This window comes from Myotis lucifugus, unplaced genomic scaffold (genome assembly GCF_000147115.1).
Source record: "Myotis lucifugus unplaced genomic scaffold, Myoluc2.0 scaffold_46, whole genome shotgun sequence".
Taxonomy (NCBI): domain Eukaryota; kingdom Metazoa; phylum Chordata; class Mammalia; order Chiroptera; family Vespertilionidae; genus Myotis; species Myotis lucifugus.
In genome coordinates, this window is record NW_005871094.1 from 2,118,657 (window position 1) to 2,132,834 (window position 14,178).

Sequence of the window (14,178 nt, forward strand, 5' to 3'; positions counted from 1 at the left end):
AGCGGAGCAGCACACGCGGGCAGTGAAGGAAGCAAAACACGAAGAAAGGCGGTAGTCTAGCAGCCACGTGAGGGAGCCTAGCAGCCCTGAGAACTTCAACTCCCAGCTTGCAACTGGGCGCTTACCGTCCGAAAACTACAACTCCCAGAGTGCCGTGGGAGAGGCCGCCCACCGCTCCTCCCGCCCCTCCCCCGCCCCTCCCTGGCGGATCGGCGTGCGCCTGCGCATGGGAAGCCAGAGGAGTCTTACCCTAATGTAAGATGGTTGCCCGTCTGGCTGTGGAACCCACCGAAAGCTGAGGGTGTCTCTCTCAGCCGTAAAGGTCGGACTCGCTGAAGCAATCAGGCCCGGTTCTGGAGAGTTTTTTCCTCGACACTCGTCCAGTGGTCTCTTGTGAGGACGCGGCAGCTCGTGGAGTCGGCTAAGGGAAAAGCGAGGCAAGGCAGGCGGGTGAGTCTATGCAGGGCTGGGCTTAGGGGAAACCCGGCGCTGACCGGCTACGAGAGAGCGGAGGCTTCGCTGGAACTGTGCAGGCCGCACCCCCTCGCTCCCCACCCTCGCCCCATCTTCACCCTCCTCTTTCTTGGTCTTCCTCCTCCTCCTCCTCTTCCTCCCTCTCCGCTCTACGCCACAGCAGTTACCACCAGGAAAAGGGAGCGGGCAGAAGGCGCCGTGGCGGCGAGCAGCGACTCCCGGGGAAATTTCTCCAATTGGGGAGTCGGGGCGGCTTTTCGTCTTCTGCTCTCTCTCCTCTACATTTTCGTTGGGGCAGGAACCTTAGAGCTCAGGACGCCTGGTTCCCCAGCCCCTTCTCCCCCTCGGACGGCCTTTCGCCGTGGCCCCTGTCTCCCAACACCAAAGCCATCACTGCCACCCTGACCCGTGTTGCCGCCGCTGCTCACGGATCCCACGGCTGCCTGCCCACTCGCCCCGCGGCTTGTTTGTGCTCCGCTCCGGCTCCGGAGTTAGCCTTTGCCCCCTTCTTGCAACCAGCCCCCGGCCGGCCTGCCCGCCCCGGGAGAGCGTCTTCCGACGCGTGGAGTCGGAGCTTGAACCGCATCTGTCATTTCCAAGCTGCCCCTCCGCGGTGCCGCTGCTCGTCCTAACCCACCTGTTTCACCGCTTTCTTGGGAATTGCCCGTTCCTCCCCTCGCTCCCGTGCAGGCTCGGTGCACGTTCACTTCCAGGAAAGCGGGGTGCCCCATGTTGGCCCCGGGCGAGTGGAGGAAGTTGGGAGTGAAGGGAGCGAGGAAGGGTACGAGTGCAGGTCCTGAGTGCAGAGCGTCTGCTCAGGCTGCGCCGGAGAGGGACCTTCTCGTTTTGAGTTCAGTCATTTGTGGATTATTCGCTCTGTCGGGAGGGTTGGTTGTTTTTTGTTTTCCTCTTTTCATTTTGGACCGGTTTGTCCGTGCTGCTAAGCGTTCTTCTGAATTGCCTCTCCCCAGGACACTTAATGCTGGCTTTGATTATACTAACAAATGTTAGCCTTGACATTTCAAAATAAGGGAGATCTGGCACACAGCCAAAGTCATCTGGGAACTCCTCAAGCAGATATAAGTGATATTTTGATTATATGCAGGTCTGTGGGTTACAGATCCCTTCCATATTGATTAATGACTAAAGGAATGATAGGGATGTTCAGCTTAATTGATGGCATGTTTTATTTATGGTTTGCGTGGAAATTTCCTCTCCAGCTAATATCAGACTTAGTACTTTTGGATTTTGGAAGTTCTCTCTTTGACATTCTTAGAATAGTAAGTATTTGAATACATTGTTTTCTTTTGAAAACCCATTAGATGTTGTATTCAAAAGAAAAGTAAATTGCCCCCCACTCCCTCCCGCCCCCCATATTAAATTCCTCATTTTTCCATAGAAGAGATGAAGGACTGGGGGAAAGAAATGACAAAGTATGCACACACATGCATTTGGTGGCAATCACTGTCATTATTACCTAAAACACAAAACTAGAAGCAAGAGGTGGCTTATGATGTCTATGTTTTGGCAAGAGCTAAGTTGAAATACATTGACTAGTGGCAAAATGAGAAGAAGGAGCCTTTGCTTTAATCAGACCACTGTGAAAAAAAAGATTATCAGAAAAGCGAACAGGATTACAAAAATCAGATACATACATCTCACATTGAAATAAGACATTGTGTTCTTAAGATATATGTAAAAATGTTAAAAGTCATAATAGTGATTTCATGCAGCAATATATCTCTTACTTGCTAAAGTAATACTTCAAGTGTAAATAGAGATACATAGTTAGCCTTTTTAATCACTTTTGCACATTACTGTGTTGTGATTTTTACAAATTTTACCTGTAATACTTGAGTAATCTTACTTTTGGCATTATGATCACTTGATTGTGATAAATGGTCTATTTTATCAACTGTAAACCGAGGTAGAAAAGCTGTTTATAAAACTTCTTTTTTTCTTTTTAGCTACTTAAGCCCCACTCTGGGGAAACTAAATAGATCCCTACTCTGGGGAATTGGAAGCAATTTATATAGCAAACCTTGTTCTAAGTTATAATTTGAGGTTTTTAAAAAATATTACTTACATTTACTTTATTAGTAGGTTTTTTTTAAAAAAGATTCCTTACATTTAGTTTATCAGTAGGAATGTGTTTAATACAATTGATCTTCACTCTTAAGTAAAAAATGTATTTCATTTTTCTTTGTAATATGCTGGTGGAGAAGCTTCCCACTTTGAACAAACCTAGCACACAGACTTAGAAACTCTTGGCAGTCATATTTGGCTGAATTATAAGCAATGTGTTCTAGGAGAGGACTGTTTATCTGGCAGAAGAGGGTAAATGACTTTAATACATCTTTTCTTTTGTAAAGACACTTTGCCTCAGTAAATAAAATTACAAGTAATTTTCTCCACTGCACACTTCCTTTTTCTGCAATCATCAAATTCTTAGTTTTAGCACTCTAAAGTCAAAATGAATTTACTTTGGGATCTTTATCACATCTAAAGAATTTAAAGTTGTTTGATATTTTGATAGGAAATAGGGAGCTGAGATTTCAAAATATTTTTGTATGGTTTAAATTTTTAGATGTAACATTATGAACATTTCAGCTTCATAATTTTGATGGTTAGAATACTTTCTGCCAGGTTCAGTTGTTGAATTCTTCAGATGAATAGATTATTTCTATAGGAAGGTTTTTGAGCACGAATTACTTAAAGTTGACTTATTATAACATTTGTTTTCATAAAGTTGAAGAGAAATCTTTCATTTTATTAGGATGAGTTATAATCAAATGGCAAAATGCAGGAAAATTGTTTTGTAATGCCCTCAACTTAAGGATAAATGGGAGCACTCGTAATAATTTGCAACTCATTACTGTGTAAAAGAAAGAGGGTACTGCTTAATGATGAACTCCTTGCAGTCGGGGAGTTTTATTTTTAAAATTATGTGTCTTAAGAGAATGGAAAAATATCTTCTCGGTTTAAGTAATGTATTTTACAAGTCTTTCCTTCTCTCATACTGTTTTTAAGGTGAAGCTATATACACTATTTTAATGTGTTTTGGGGGTGGAGGGGTACCTGCAAATAATACTCTGTAGAATCTATTTTAAGTCACTATGATTATTTTTATAGATCAGGGGAAATAGAAAGTTTTAATTTGTGAAAACTTCAGCCTCTGTAAAAATTTAGTTAGCTTTGTGTTATTAAATATGGTACTGTCTTGACTTTTTGTGAAAGAAGTTGCATTCACCTCAGTTGGTTCCAAAGAAAAACAATAGGGAAATAGGTTATAGAGATTTTTAGTGTTCTAGAAATAGTGTAACTAGAATGTACTACATACTTTTCTCAAAGGATTTCTTAATCTAAGTGGAATTTATAAATGGTTTTCATCCCATTGGAATAGTATGTATTGGATAAAACTTATTAACACATTCTGAGATTTAAATTTTTTTTCAACTACAGTTTGCATTCAACATTATTTTATATTAGTCTTAGGTGTTCAGCATAGCAATTATATATCATATACTTTACAAAGTGTTCCCTCAATATATTCTGAGATTTAAAAAACTTTGTTACCACAGAAATAATAGGACCAATTTTCAAATGTCCATTCTTATATAAAATGTGGTAATATCCCTGATATTTTAAAGATAGTAATGTATATGTATAAACGTATATATATACACACACATACTAGAGGCCCGATGCACAAAGATTCGTGCAAGAATAGGCCTTCCTTCCCCTGGCTGCTGGCACCGGCTTCCCTCCTGTACCCAGGATCCAGGCCTTGGCTCCGGGGCCAGAGCCACCTCCTGCCTTCGCTCTGGCCTGGCCGCCGCCATCTTTGTCACGTCAGTTTGCATATTCCCTCCTTATTGGCTGTGGGTGCTGCTATCTTTGTCTTGAAGTGATGGTCAATTTGCATATCCTGTCTTCATTAGACAGGATTTCAAAAGTTGAGAGTACACAAATTATAAAGATGACGTAATTTACTGAATTAGTGATGCAAGAAAAGAAGATAAGTGGGACTTTTTTCTTTCTTTAAGTGGGACTTTTAAATCACCTATTTAGTGGTTTAATGAAAGAACTTTCGCCAGCATTGTTTTTAATCTTACTATTATGTGGTTTTTATTAGAAAAGATTGTGTGGTAAATGTCAACTTTTTCAAGTGTAGTAATAGTATAATCCAGGGGTTTTGTCACATTTCTTTTTCATAGTATGTTTCTTTCATTTATTTTTTATTATTTATTTATTTTAAAAATATATTTTATTGATTTTTTTTACAGAGAGGAAGAGAGAGGGATAGAGAGTTAGAAACATCGATGAGAGAGAAACATCAATCAGCTGCCTCTGCACACTTCCTACTGGGGATGTGCCCGCAACCAAGGTACATGCCCTTGACCAGAATCGAACTTGGGACCTTTCAGTCTGCAGGGTGACGCTCTATCCACTGAGCCAAACCGGTTAGGGCTGTTTCTTTTATTTTTTTTTATCGGAAAGCAGTTTATGGAAGAGAAAATTTCAATATTAGGCACTTTAGGTTAACTTTCCCATATCAGAGATTTTCTTTTACCAGAAGAGAGAAATTACATGCTACTAAAAAGATGATTATTTTTACTTGCTAGGAAAACTTAACTTTAAAGATATTACAAGTCTCCTGGCCTGTGTGGCTCAGTTGGTTGGGCATCAGCCCATGCACCAAGGGATTTCAGGTTTCATTCCAGGTCAGTGCACATGCTGGGGTTGGGAACTTGATCCCTGGTGGGGGGGTGCAGGAGGTAAACTGATCAGTGTTTCGCTCTCACATCAATATTTCTCTCTCTCTTTCCCTTCCTTTCTCTCTAAAAATCAATAAAAATATTAAAAAAATAAAGATAGTACAAGTAACGAGGCAATTTTAGTATGAATTTTTTATTTGTGAGGAGGATTTCATTCTTACTAATCTTTTATACAAGATAGTTGCCCTGTTTTAAACTTTAATTGCATTGGGTAATGGGTGGATGATGTATCACTCTTAGGATGAACCTTGCTATTTGTATATGTGTGTATGTCAGATATTTGTGCAAAATAAATGTCAGATATTTAGTTATGATAACTAAAATCTCAATTCTTGAGCATTTAGAGAAAATTAGAGATGAGGAAATCAGAATAATAAGATTAGTTTGTATATCTGCCTTAAACCAGTTTGGGGAAAAAAGTCAAGGCAAAAGAACAGTATAATAAGAATAAAATGCTATCAATTTAAGATACTAGGTGTTATACTGCTTTGTAGTCTTGCTTTTGGAAGAAATTAGTGATAATGTTGTAGGAAAAATTGTAGTGATTGAATTTTGAAAAGTAGCTACAGACTGAAATATAAAAGGGGTTTCATTCTTTAGCAGCAACAAGCAAATACATTGTTATTAAGCCAAATATGTGAAATGTCTTTTTTTAAAAAGAATTTTTTTTTATTGATTTCAGAGAGGAAGGGAGAGGGAGAGAGAAATGGAAACATCAATGATGAGAGAATCATTGATCCACCGCCTCCTGCACACCCCACACTAGGGATCAAGCCCGCAACCCAGGCATGTGCCCTGACCGGGAATCGAACCATTACCTCCTGGTTCATAGGTCGACACTCAACTACTGACCCACACCGGTTAGGCATCTGACATTTCTTAAGCATGTTTTACAGTCCTTGGACTAAAGAGGAAGTGCTAATTTTTCTGATTGTTTAAGAAACTAATTCATTCCTTGTTAAGAGCAATAGGTGTCTTCATGAAACAACATTGACTGATTTGTAGCAACTCCCCCCCCCCCCCCCGATTTTCTGCCTTTCATATTTTGCTTATGACTTTTTTCAGTGTTTTTGATATTCAGCAGTTGTTTGGGTGGACCCTCTTGTGAACACTGTGATTTAATAATAATTTGAAATATAAATAGTATTGCTTTTGGTGGTAAGGTCATTTTTTTCTTTTGATTAAGATTCCCTGACATTTTGATTAGATGATTCCTCTAACTATTTTTGTTTAATGCTTAGGTAAGAATTAGGATCATTAAAGTTCCCTACCAAATTATATCTTTCCAGAAATTTTTTTCTTACTTTAAATGTGGACTTAGGTATTTGTTGTGTAAATAAGATGTTACAATGTGTTTTGGTTTTGTCATTTAAAATGAAGTAAAGAGACTATTGGTACTTTTTAAAAATAAAATTATTAATGTGAAAAATTTTAAACAGGTATAAAAGTAAACCTCCACATAGTGGTCACTTCAAAGATGATCAATTTATTTTTATTTAATTTTAAAATATATTTTTATTGATTTCAGAGAGGAAGGGAGAGGGAGAGCGAGATAGAAACATCATCAATGATGAGAATCATTGACCGGCTGCCTCTTGCATGCCCCACACTGGGGATCAAGCCTGCAACCCAGGCATGTGCCTGACCAGGAATCGAACCCAGACCTACTTGGTCATAAGTTGATGCTCAACCACTGAGCCACGTGGCTGGGCCAAAGATGATCAATTTATAGAGTTTATCTGTATCCCCACTTTCTTACTCCTTTGTTCCCCTCACTTTGACCTGGATTGTTTTGAAGCAAATCCTAGTCGTCACATTATTTAATTTGTGCTAGAACTCTTTTGACATAAAATACCTTGATTTTTAAAAATCAGGATTGTTTAGTTAGCTTGTCAAATAATCATTGAGTACTTGTTAGGGAAATGATCCAACCTCTCCTAAGAGTTTATTATCTAATTGGGTATACTTCCATTACATAAGTAGCATTATCTAAAGCATTATACAAATAATGTATGGTACATATAGTCTGAATCATGTTAGTGTAGGGGTTTCTTCAGACTAAAATTCTAGATGTGGGGCTCCCTGGAGAAAGTTGGACTTGAACAAAGAATATGTACTATTTGTCCCTAGCCGGTTTTGCTCAGTGGATAGAGCCTGGGCCTGCGAACTGAAGGGTCCCGGGTTTGATTCTGGTCAAGGGCACATGCCTGGGTTGCATGCAAATCCCCAGTAGGGGCGTGCAGGGGGCAGCCAATCAATGAATTTCTCTCATCATTGATGTTTCTCTCTCTCCCTCTCCCTATCTGAAATGAATAAAATAATATATTTTTAAAAAAGAATATATACTATTTGCATTGGCAAAACATCTCCAGAAGGAGAATATTCCATACATTTCATGTGTGGGATGGAACCATGAACAAACCCGTAAATGGTGGGACCTGCATGATGTGAGAGGGATGTAACGAGTTTGGTCTCAATAGAATAAGGTGTTAGTTTCCGAAAATGGTGTTGGAGAAGGTAGTATAGTAGGGTAGAGCTAGATTATGAAAGGTTAATTCAGTGTCAAATTGAATTTGATATGTTAAGCAGTAAGGAGCCATTAACAGCGGTTCTCAATCTGTGGGTCGCGACCCCTTTGGGGGTCAAACGACCCTTTCACAGGGGTCGCCTAAGACTATCGGAAAACACATATATAATTACATATTGTTTTTGTGATTAATCACTGTGCTTTAATTATGTTCAATTTGTAACAATGAAATTGGGGGTCACCACAACATGAGGAATTGTATTAAAGGGTCACGGCATTAGGAAGGTTGAGAACCACTGCATTAGAAGTTGATAGGGGGCAGAAGATGACAATAAAAGTGCTTTTAGAAAGATTGCTCTTCAGTAGAGTGCAGCATATTTTGGAGTTGACACTTGAGTGTGAAAAATTAACATCTAGCCACCGAGGTAAGGGGTCATCTAAGGGATGTTAGTGTGGAAATTTTACAGGATTTGGCAGCTAATTGATTCTATCTCCTTTTCAGTCACTTATATCCAGAAATGACACCAAGGTTTTGGAGAATAGAAAACTGAGGAAATGTAGTCTATTTGTCTTTGATAGTAAACTGCAATTTTAAGCCCAGCTTTTGGTAAGGAAATGATGCATGACTACTTAAATAATCTCAAAAAATTTCAGTAGATAAAAGCTACCAGTGTTTTCAAATAGTTTTAGATATTTATTCACTGAGGTATAAGCATTGGGAAGATAAAGAAAATTTTATTATATAATAGTAAGATATGGAACTCATTTGTAGAAGAGTTAATTTGTCCCTGATCTGCTTCCTATGAGTGTATGAGTTCAAAAGGTATTAGGAAACTTATAACCAGTATATATTACTGGGTATCATTAAAGTTTAATAATGACCTGGTTAGAACAGAAGAAATTCTGATAAAATAGGGCGCTAAATATTGTCAGCTCCAAGCTCCCTTAAGGGTAGATAAGGTTAGGTCAGCAGACCAATGAAGAATGTAGAGACATTATTAAATGAAAGTTTATTCTTTAATTTATTTTGACATACTTTGCTTTGCAAAAGTATTATCAAAAACAGATCTAGTTCAACAGCAGCCATATTTGTTTTATTTGGATTTTTTAAAAGAACTGAGACCTTTGAAGTTATTCTTTTCTTTGTTTTGGTTTGTTGACTCTTTGTTAAGCCAACTTTCTTTATCTGTTGTGTATTTCTGGATAGCATGCTTGCTTTGTTTTATGAAGGAAGATTTCACATTTTATCTTAAAGCAGGGGGGAAAGGTAGATTGATTACTTGCTTCTGGCTTTGTAAATAGTAAATGAATAGTACTATTTATTATAATTTATTCTCTTTGCTGCTTCTTTCATATGATGTTTTCTCTCTCCACGGTATTTAGCATGTGAGATCTCAAGGATTCTTACAGTTGAGTCTGAAACCATCTCAAGCTTAGGTACTTACAGCTTCAAAATTAAATTTATCTTAATTTACCAATCATTTTCATTTTTATTATTATAAAAGGTATGATCTACCATAATAGCATGCACTTTTTAGGTACTTGGGAAATATTAATAAGGATAATATCGATGATGCAATATAGTACATTATTGGGAAAAATCTGTTTTTCATTGACATTCCTTTCTTCCATTCTAAGACCACCTTAATTCTGGAAATGTAACAGCTATTTTTGATATTTGGTACTTCTTTAGTTAGCTGTTCACGTGTGCTAATGTGGTCACTAGAATAGAAAGCTATTGTCCTCTCCTTGGGAGTTTAACAGGGGCTTTTGTGTTAATTTTGGATTTAAGATTGAATTGAGTTCCACTGTGTGCGGGACAGTCTTGAGAAGGATTATGCATCTTTCTCATTGCATGTAGGAGGAAAGTAAATATCAAATACATAGTACAGTATTTGAGAATATCTTCAGTGGTAGCTGCCAATCCATTCTTTTCTCCCAAGAAATTTTAATTAATCTCTTGGAGTGTGGAGCCACTTGTTAAGTGTCATGGTGGGTTTGTGGTGGGGAAAGGAGAACGTAGGCTCCCTGCTCCAAGAATCTCTTCCAGATTTAATAACTTGAGTTAATCTCAAATTATTAACATTTTGCATAGTTTTCATTCATATAATTCTTGGGAGGGAGCTGAGTTTGTGCTAGTGGCTTAGGAGGTGTCTTGGGTAGCCAGGAGGTAGGTGCATTGTAAACTCAGGAAAAGAGAGGAGAGGAAAAAATACTAAGTGGGGAGACTTCAAAGTCTAATAATGGCTACTGTGTATTTTTGCCTGAGAGGCATTCTTTGCTGCCTTTGGCTACATACTTTAGATTTTCTAAGTTAGGTTATCAGTATGAATTGAGAAAGCTACAAATTTTAGCCTTTTCTAAATCAAGCTATTATTCATATAGACTTATGCAATTTAATCTCTCCAGTTTAAAACCTGATAATTTTTGTGTCTTTTCTCTGCCAGAAGGCAAGGAGAAAAAGGTAAGAGAAGAAAAAAATAGATATGATACTCCTCATCTGCTCATATGTTAGGATTATATTATTCTAAGATATTTTTTATGGAAAACCTCTGCCTCTTATTTTTAATTTTATGTAATTAGTTATAAAATAGCTTCATGAATTTAATAGATGAATCTTCAGAAACCTCTTAAAAGGCCCTTTAACTATAAAGTTTGTGATAGGTTGAAGAGTATGTAAGTTAGATCCTTAATGGAACTTTTTTGGAATTTCTTGGTTTTACTAAAACCTTTTGTCATATTGGACCTGTTCTAGATGTGAATTTTGCTTCCAAAAATTAAAGTTAGTCTTTCTTTAAGGTAGTTATCTTCCCTGAATTGTATTCATATCTGTTTTGAATATGGTGAAAACAAGTATGACAGTAAAACACTTTAATACAGGCATTCTAATAAAAGAACATTTGTCATGTGTCACCATATATTCTTTAGTCATGCCTAGCAAATATTTTCAATAGCTTTGTAGAACTCTGAGTAATATATCATGTGTTTGTGTTTATAGATTGTACTTTTTATTATATAGTACTAAATTGTAGAATTTTAAAAATTTGGTATGATATTAAAGGAAATATTACTCCATATTTGGAGTAAAGGACTAATTTAAATGATTTTACATAATTGAATATAGTTTTTTCTGCAGGCCCTTTGAACTTTTCCTGTTTTGCTTTTTAAATATGATTTTTAGAGAGAGAAGGAGAGAGGGTGAGAGAGAGAAACACCAACGAGAGAGAAACATCATCTGTCAGCTGCCTCCTGCACACCCACTACTGGGGATCAAGCCTGCAACCCTAGCATGGCCCTGACTTGCAATCTAACCATGACCTCTTGTTTCCTGAGCCACACTGCTGGGCTCTCTTTGCTTTTTTTATTGTTCTTACTAGGATTATCCAGTATAGTATGGAGCCACACTGCCTGAGTGTGAATCTTGGCTCTACCACTTAATACTTGTCAGACTTAGAGCAAGTTACTGTACTCTGTTTGAGCCTCAGCTTCCTCAGTTGTAGGATGGAGATAATAGGATTGTTGTGTGGAGTAAATGAATTAATTCATGTTCGCAAAGTGCTTTGAATAGTGTTTGGCAAGCCTTGTAAAAGTGTTTGCTATTTAATACATTTGAAAGAATTAAAAAACATCCAATTTTGAACACTTAGCTTTTTATTCAATACTAGAGACCCAGTGCACAAAATTTGTGTACTGGTAGGGTCCCTAGTGGCCAGGTACTCCCTCCCTTCCCCCGGCCACCTGCTGCCGCCAGGGCCTTCTTCCCTTCCTCTGGCTGGCCCCGCCCCATGGTCAAACTCCCGGTCAAAGGGACAATTTGCATACTATGCTTTTATTATTTAGGATGCTTTTATTATATAGGATACTTCTTAATATCTAGGTACTGGACAAATGTTTTCAGAAGTTATTTGATCAGTTGGAACACAAAGTGTTGAGGGAGTAATCACAAGGACTAGTCTTTCTGGAAATTTTTTGAATCAGTGAGTAGTGGAAAATAAATCTGGATAAGTATGATGGAAAATGGTGATGGAATGTTTTGAACGAAGGCAGAGGCATTTAGATTTGGTTGATAAGAGGGGAATCATTGCAAGGTTATATTTTTATTTTTTTGAAGTCAGGAGAGTGATGTGTTTAAAATAGTATTTAAGAGGAGATAGTTTTGAGTGTCCTTGGTAGCATAGGTTTTTGTGGGTTTTTTTGGTCTATTTTGTTCGCTGATCTATCCTGAATGACCATACAATTTGCCTGGTAGAAAGAAGGTGCTATATGATTTTTTATAACCTTAAGGGAAACTGAGCTAACAGACATAGAAGCAGAAAGGATCCTAATTAAACTTTTGGGATCTCTACCTTTAAAGGGGCAGAAGTGAAAAAGATACTAAAGGAACAATTGGAGAGGTAGAAAGAAGATGGACAAGTATAAGTCTTAGAAAACAAAGGAAGAAATTGACCAGCAGAGAGAAATCACCGATAGGGATAGAAAGATCGAGCATGGTGTTGCTTCTATTTCAAGAAGAAAAGGAGTTGACATAGTCTAACACAACATTCAAGGAGAATGAGAATTGATAAAGCCGTTTAGCTTGAGGTGTGATAATCACTAACTACATTAGAGTAATTTTAATAGAGTAGGACTATAATCAAATTTGGGGAGAGGTTAAGGAAAGTAGTAGGTGTAGATGCTATGTAAAGACTAGTCTAGAAAATGACTGGAAAAATGGCAAGAAGACATTATAATAGCAGCTTTCATAGTTATCGAATGTGTACTTGGAGAAATTCTACAAATTAGAGATGAGAAAACGAGGTATTTTGTGCTGAATGTCAAGTTTTCTAGTAGTCAATACATTATACATACATACTTTGCAGGGCTCTGCCACTTGCTAACTTTCTAATTTTAGGGAAAGCTGCTTAATCTTTTTGCATCTCAGTTTTCTGCATGAAGGCAATGGTAGCACCTATTTCTTTTAAAAACATTTAGAACAATGCTTGGTAGGTGGTAAACGAATGATAAATATTAGCTATAATAATCCACTGCTGAAGGAGAGTAGAGAGTAGGATTAGTGGCTTGAAGAGAAAAAATACAGAAAAAAATAAAATAAATTATTGCTACCCAGCCGGTGTGGCTCGGTTGGTTAAGCATTGTCCCCTTAACCAGGAGGTCACAGTTTGATTCTCAGTCAGGACACATACTTGGGTTGCCAGCTCCATCCTCAGAGGTGGGTGTGCAGGAGGCAGCCAATTTATGTTTCTCTCTCATTGATGTTTCTGTCTCTCCCTCTCCCTTCCTCTCTGAAATCAGTAAAAACATTTTTTTAAAAATATTTTTTATTAAGTTTTTACAGAGAGGAAGGGAGAGGGATAGAGAGTTAGAAACATCGATCAGCTGCCTCCTGCACACTACCTACTGGGGATGTGCCCACAACCAAGGTACATGCCCTTGACCAGAATCAAACCTGGGACCCTTGAGTCCGCAGGCTGACACTCCATCCACTGAGCCAAACCAGTTAGGGCAGTAAAAACATTTAAAAAAATTATTGCCAAGTAGTGGCAAGAACTAAATGAAGAGGCCTTTGAATCTTTGCCCTGGCTGTTCTCTCTGCCTAGAGAGCAGTTTTCCAAATATCTATCTCAACTTTCAGACCTTTGTTCAGGTGATCTCCTCATCACTAGGTCTACCCTGACTATTTAAATCCAGGCCCCTCACCCCATTATCTGTATTGTTTTATTTTTGTGTCTTCAAACATATAAACCACTTATTCGTTATACATACTGTTTGTTGTTAATCTCCATCTACTAGGATAGGGACATTTGTTTGTTTCCTGATGTATCCTAGGTTCTGTGAATAGTACTTGGTGCATAATAGGTGCTCAGTATATGGTTTTTGAATAAATATATAATTTTACCATTGAAGTTGGGTGGATGGAGAAATATGAATTCAAGGGCTGGTGGTGGTGCTTTTTGGAGGAGAGCCAATTTTCTGAGATTGATGGACACTACATAAAAGTTGACCTCAGAGACTTCTTCTTTTTCAAATGAGTTTTCTCGGTCCATTTTGATACTGTTTTTTTTTGGGAATCAGTTGGGAAATCCATTTGCTGAGGAAAGTAAAATGTATGATGAATCTCTTTTTGTTACAATAATTATATTTTACATTTGATAGTAAAACTTATCTTTGAGTGCTCATTAGATGCAAGGCACTGTTCTAATCACTATATTATTAATTTTTAAAAATTCTACAACAGCCTTACAAGTACATTACAGTTTCCTTGCAAGTCATCTTTAGTGGTGAGGGAGAAGCCCTTTGCACTGAGGCTAAGAGCATGCTTCCCTGACTTTTGTTCTATTGACAGGGAGCTTCTCAGTCCTCATTCCTCCTGTCAACACTCACAGCCTTGACACTATTATT

General features: G+C 38.0%; 1 protein-coding gene across 12 annotated transcripts in view; it reads left to right on the forward strand.

The window, feature by feature from the left end:
• The first annotated feature begins 212 nt into the window (after positions 1 to 212).
• Positions 213 to 14,178, forward strand: part of CNOT4 (CCR4-NOT transcription complex subunit 4) — a 153,013-nt gene continuing 139,047 nt past the window's right edge. For 6 of the 12 annotated variants that reach the window (XM_006088316.2, XM_006088318.2, XM_006088317.2 and 3 more), the window contains exon 1: positions 213 to 450. The gene's annotated coding sequence lies outside the window, so the exon portion shown is untranslated. The remainder of the gene's footprint in view (positions 451 to 14,178) is intronic. The other 6 variants (XM_014455433.2, XM_014455437.2, XM_014455436.2 and 3 more) reach the window with 1 other exon arrangement.